Consider the following 6,658-nt stretch of genomic DNA (forward strand, 5'->3'; position numbering starts at 1 on the left):
ATATTTCCTTTCACTCAGCACCCTCACTATTACCATTTATCACACTATCTCTAAACCAATTAAAAAATCAAGTTGAAAACTAGCACCTATCTGATTTAGGCTATGAAATTTTTGTTTGATTATTTGTTTGTTTTCGGTTTTTTCAAGACAGGATTCCATTTATGTAGCCCAGGCTGGCCTCAGACTCATGATTCTCCTGCCTTAGCCTCCTGAAAAATGAGTCAGACATCTTGAAAACAAAAGCATAAGGAAAGTGTATTCCAGACAAAGGGAGGAGGTACAGCAGGGACTAGTAGATGAAGTTGAAGAGGGGAAGTTACAAACAGAAGTGTGAAATGATCAGTGGAGATTTCAGAACCATCACTTCCGGAAGACTTGGCACTCAGGACCATCAAACCTGCCCACAGTCTACAAGCAGGCCGAAATATAGCAATGCAGTCAGGCTGAAAGCAGATTCATGGAAGAGGTGAACCACAGGTCAATTAGCTGGGCTGGGCTGGGCTGGAGGGAGAGCGTTTGGCCTCCACTTTTTATTGAGGTTTAGACACGGCGGTGAGTTACTGTGTGGCAGGACGCTGTATTCACTGGATGCATTGATTCCCGGTGCAGTTACAACTCCAGACCTCAGTGATTTAGCACAATGAATGCTTATTCTGGCTCGTCTCATAGTCCAAAGGTGAGCTGGGAGGGCTCGGGCTATAATGCACATGGTGATTCAGGGATCTGGACTGGCAGCGGTTCTTAGCTGCCCTGGGACCCAAGAGGTTGAATTGTAAAGAAAGAATATTTGCTTTCAGCCACCTCACAACATATAGAATGCTTTGATTCCACTCCGGGTCCACTGTCAGAACCCAGGCATCCCAGCTAACTGCAAGGAGGCTGAGAAATGGGGATGAGCAGGGGACCGGAAAACATTACATCATCTCCGTGACAGTCACCAACCCAAACCAACCCAAAGCAAAGCTTCACACAGGTAGATGTAGTGCCGATACAGAAGTGTCTGTGTTTTCTAGGTGGAAGGGCATCCAAAAACTAAGCAGTCATTTGAAATCCCATGTGTCTCAGCCATGCATTTTCACTTCCATCCAAAAAGGCCTCGCCCTATTTAAAAGGCCATGCAATCACCAGTCTTAAACCTCCCAAATAATTCTGCTGCCACTTAGGTTTTCTGATATACTCCTATATCTTTTTTCTTTCAACAAAATGTCATATCAACAAAGATGAGCATTGCTCATTATCAATCAAACGATTATCAATCGTTTTAATATAATGCTCAAAAAGTTACTAGTTTAACAGAACAGTGACATGGTACTCACTCTCTCTCTCTCTCTCTCATGGCTCCTGGTGGTCCAGAATGCAGACAAGGCACAGTGAAAAAGGCCGTGTCTGGGAAGGAGGTAGACGCCTCCAGCTCTAAGAATGTTGTTTCCGGTAGGCAGCGGAAACACCACACACACTCCGGGGAGGTTTCTGGAACGCTTCCGCTTTATTCCGCAAATGCACAGACTTATATAGGGCACCATGGGGGAGGAGCCACGGTGGGGCTACTGGATCGCTATTGGATAGAGTAAGGCAGGGGTGGAACCAGGGTGGAGTCGGGATATTTGGCACATCCTTATTGGCCACATGTCAGTTTTAGGATTGTATGCTTTAGGGGCTGAGGCGAATGGAGTCACGATTTAAGACGTTTTTGAAAGGAGCAGTTTATCTAAGGTCAGATCGCTACACACCCTAGTGGGGGGAGGATTATTCCAGCCCTTAATAGACCTCGGAGTTTTCTGAGGAGAGATGGGTGCAGAGCTCCTGACTCAGCCAGACTTTAACCTGATCCTCAAGAGGAGCCACCTGGAAACTTGTGTCCTCCCATTCCTGGAACTGGGTGCTGCTGTCTACTAGGACCCCCGGCTCCTTGTCACATGGGCTGGTTTTAATTTCCATCCAACAGAGAAGCGGGATTACCAGGACAGGTGTCCCGAGAGAGCTGGGAAGAAGCTTCGTCTTTCTATAGCCCGGCCTCAGAAGCCATACCCCAGAGAGTCAGTTTGTCTCAATTCCCCGTCTGACCCAGGAGAGATAATCTAGATCCCACCTCTCAGGAAGAGGAGTGTTAGCCACAGCATACCACGAGCAGGACGGGATGAATAAATCGGTGTGGCCGATTTTGGAAAATGCAATCTGTCACGATGGCCAGCTTGCTTTAACTCAGAAAAGCAGCCCCAGTTCAGGACAGCTTGGGTGCGCAACACTGTTCATTCCAGAGTAGTGGCAATCGATGAAATAATGGACTACATTTTTACTGCCTCTAAGTTATCAATAAAAAGACTTCTTTTTATTCAAGCTTCCAGCTCTTTGGAGATAATCATCAGAAAATGTACTAGGGATAAAGTAACTCTGCCATGGCTAGATAATTAGAACTCTGGGTTACAAGTAACAGAACTGAAATCACACTAGCTTAAGTAGACAATAATTCATTGTCTCATGAATCTGAAAAGTCCAGGGCTTCAGATGGATTCAATCCATCTGATTCAGGCTTCCCTCTGTCCCTCCCTTTCTGTTTCTTGGCTCTCCTCTCTGCTGCACTGGTTTACCCCCAGTGGAGTCTCTTTCCTTGCGGTGGCAAGGCTGGGTCCCCAGAATGTTGGCGCTAAAAGTCTCCAGGGCTTGTGCTCTCAGGAGAAAACTGTCCCCAACCTACCTCTGGCATTTCTAATAAGCCCTGAAGAAGGGTTCTAGACTTTCTGTGGTCTGGTCAGATGTAATCCAGCTCAAGCCACGCGCTAGAGGGTAGGGAAGGTGAGGTCTTCTGATTGGCAGCTCCATGAACTGTGGGAGGAGCAGTTAGTGAGTAGACCGGAAGTAGAAAGTAGGCAGAGGTAGCCGTAAAAACAACAGGTATCACCAAAGACAGTATAAATTTTACTTCCTCATCAAACTTGGGTCCAGATATTGGCAGAGCTGAGAGGAAGAAGAATCAATTGAACCTCAAGTAAGGAGTGGTGGATGGGCAATCTCCTGTGCTCTTCTACTGTTAAGTGGGATAATTAAACTCTTTCGGCTTTGTAAATCTAGTATATTACATTTCTAAAATGTCTGCATCTTCACTGTTGTTTTACCGAACAGTGAAGATTCACTTCCATCTTTAGCCTAAATCATGTTTATAGGTCTCCTGGGGGAAAGCTAAGTTTAGTGTAAAATCTACTCAATCTTAAATCATGCAGGAAAAATTAACTGCCTTAGCAAATCCTGTTGGGACGTGATTTATGACTCTATGCTTCAGTTTTTTATTGCTACATATCATAACTTTTATTAGTGCGTCCATTAATATTGCCAGTCATGAGCCATAAAATTGACTCTTAGTGTATACACTAAAATTCTTTCTGAATCACTAGTTTTTCTGTAAATCATATAAAGCATTTTTGAAAAGAAGTGACAACTCATTCGGTTTTGGTCTTGCATTTGCCTTTTCTGAGAGCTGCAGGCTCTCTTAGAGGTCAATTTGGCTCTCTTTTTCTCTGTGTGTGGTGTATGGGCACATGAAGTTTTCAGTTGTATGATTTGATCTCCTCTGTGACATCACCCTGCTGTAAACTTAACAACCTCACAACATCCAGGGGTCTCGCTTGCTTCTGAGATAAATTCTGATTTTCCGCACTTTGTCCTGACTTTTTTTCCTTTGAGCCCCACAGAATTAGCCTACACAGGCTGAGGCCTAAACATCTCATTTCCAGATCTCCATGGTTCCCAAAGCTTTTCTTCTCCAGACCTCACGTTCTCAGTTCTGTTCAACTTTTCTCGGTGTCAGTTTCCAGGGCCGCCTCAACTTGCCATTTCGCCTTCAGCACATCCCATTTCCCTTCGGATGTGGTGGTTTGTTGCACTACAAGTCTTCTGGCCTACAGTACTACAAATCCTTCCTGCTTCCCATTAAAACTGCCACTATGAATGACGGGCAAAATCTAATCTGGAACTCTGCAATACTCATGATATCTTGGGTGATGGCAGAGAAATGCTCCTATGGAGAGGTCTTGCCAGGCAGAGCAAACTGTGTAATAAACAGTTCATGCAGGACCGTGCAGATGGAGGAATGCAGGGAGGTTCTTGTTATATCCATGGGCAAGTAGCTTCATTTGTTCTAGGACCAATTTTGGAACCATCTGAGTTTGCATCCTATTGAGACCTTGGCACTGGTGTCTAAAGAATAGCTCTCGATGCACCAACATGGCGCTGTCTGGTTTACACGGAGTCTCTTACACAACCGTCTTCCCACCCCACTCCGGAGGGCACACCGTTGGCACCACTGCCTTGCATTCACACAGCAGTGTGAAGCTGTGTCCATTTTGTGTTGTGTGGTCCGCGGGCTTGAGACAGGCCCACGTGAAGACATGCGCAATCTGCTTACCATTAGTTTTTCAGGCTGAACAGTTAACAGAGGCACTTCTCAAGGGGAGGGATGCTGAAAGGATATGGAGGAAGTAGTCTTCAGTGTCCGGGTGCACATCTGATAAATAAGTCATGCAATGACCTATCGCATGAGGAAGAGCTGAGCTGCTAAACGAGCAGCAGGATGTTGGGGATGCTAAGAAAAGCAGAACGCAGAGAGCGGTATCATTAGACACAAAAAGATCCAGCTCTGCATGGATGATTCCTTTTCTGTTTCCACTCACCACAATAAAATTTGGTCTTGCAGCTCCAATGAGCTCCAGTTAGAGAGCTCCATTCTTTGAGTTTGATTGTTCATTGTGTTACAAACCTACCAACCCTATTCTTTTCTGGGCCCTATTTTTGCATGTTTCGTAATGATATCTCAGGAGACCATCAGATTATTTGCTGACGTCCAGGTCCTTATTTCAACAGCCTTTGTCTGGCCAACATAAACTATCAAGGAGGAAGAGAAGAAGGGAAAGAAGGAATGAAGGAAGGGAGAGAGGGAAGGCAGAAGGCGAAAGGAGGGAAAAGAGAAGAGAAGAACAGAACAGAACAGAAAAAGAAGTGAGGGTCAGGGATTTAGCTCAGTGGCACCACACCTGCCTGGCAAGTGTGAGGTACTGAGTTTGATCCCCCTACTAGAAAAAAAAAACAACGAAAAAACCCCTAAATGAAAAAGAAGTGAGATGGGTTTCCCCTGGAACCTTCCTCTGTGGGACATTAACATTGCTGTCTGCATTTCCACACCCTTTCTTTGTACTTACAAAAATGCTGAGTCCCGTTGTCTTTGATCATCAGTCCTGCGTCCCTTTTCCGGGGGCCATCAAAGCCTATTCCAGGTTTCCACTAATCCCACCCCCAGATCCCATTAGCGCCCTCAGGTGTAACTGTGGTGGGATAGTATTGAGATGTAACCCAAGATTTAGTCTCTGAACCTCTTTTCTTCTTTACCCTTTATTCATTTAGTCAATGTGTTCAATGCCTCAGGGAAAGGATGTTACAGTAGAAAAGCAAAGACAATGATTTTTTAATTTCTGAACCATGTGTCTTTGGACCAAAACAAAGCCCAAGGCTCAGGGGAAACTCATATCATAAAAAAAAAATATATGGGGGATAAAGTGTTCCCCGCAGCACTGCCTATTTCCACTGATCTGTCACACTCCTGCTCGTCTCCAGCCTCGGTCTGCTGAGCTTGTGAATTTGCTCGGACTGCAGGGGGCAGAGGAGAAACAACTGCTGTGCTGGAAAACTCCAAGCACAGCAGGGACCAAGGGCAGGAATAAGAATGAGGCTGGGCATAAGGACTGCAAAATGAGCAAACGGGCGTAAGCAGCACACCTAGCGGCAGACACAAACTCGTCCATCCCGGATCCCTGCCATCTTAGGGGTTGGCAAAAATGGTCTCCGATGGACCTGAGAGAAGCACGGAAGTGTAAAAGTAGCATCAAAATGGGGGCTTAAAGAAGCTCAGAGGAAGAATCCTACTTTTTTTTTGTTTTTGTTTTTTATTTCTTTCTTTTTTTGAGACAAGGTCTCACAAGGTGTGTAGCTCAGGGTGGCCTCAGACTCGTGACAATCTTCCTGCCTCAGCCTTCCGAGTGCTGGGATTACAGGCGGCGCTGGCACCTCATGCGGGTTCCCTCACTGAGCTGCTGAGGAATCCGCTGAAAGTTGTAGTCGCCTCCTCACCCAGTTCAGCGCCCCGCCCTCCCGTCTCCTCTCTTTGCACCCGCACCCGAGCTGCAGGAGGCTTGGAGGAATCCGCAGTCACAGCCTGGGGGCGGGAAGCGTCCCGCTCCGCCTGGTCCTGCCGTCTTCCCTTTCCTCCGGGCGCAGCTGCTGTGAACCCCCAACGAATGTTCTCACTTCATCGCCTCCTGTTTCCAGGGCATCTATTCTCAGACTTCTGGGCACCGAGCTGAAACGTGAGAATCCCTAATCCTGCTTCAGCCTAACCTTTTCAGATGCAGAGAGTAACTGTTACACCTTTTCTTCACCAGTTTTTGGCTTCTGCTCTCTCGTACCAATTTTACTTTCCTAGCTGACAATGATTAGAAAAGGGACCCAAAGGCGAAATGAATGGAATGTTTCAGCCTTTACTGTACTGTTCCTTACCATCTTTGGTTAAACGTTGGACTGATGTCCCCTTGGCCCCTTTCTGTTTATTAAATTATAAAGAACCTGTTACATGGTCTTCCGCCCTTTGCAAAATTTCCTTCTATTCTCAGGTCGT

This window comes from Fukomys damarensis, unplaced genomic scaffold (genome assembly GCF_012274545.1).
Source record: "Fukomys damarensis isolate Sample0158 unplaced genomic scaffold, DMR_v1.0_HiC HiC_scaffold_26, whole genome shotgun sequence".
NCBI classification, from domain to species: domain Eukaryota; kingdom Metazoa; phylum Chordata; class Mammalia; order Rodentia; family Bathyergidae; genus Fukomys; species Fukomys damarensis.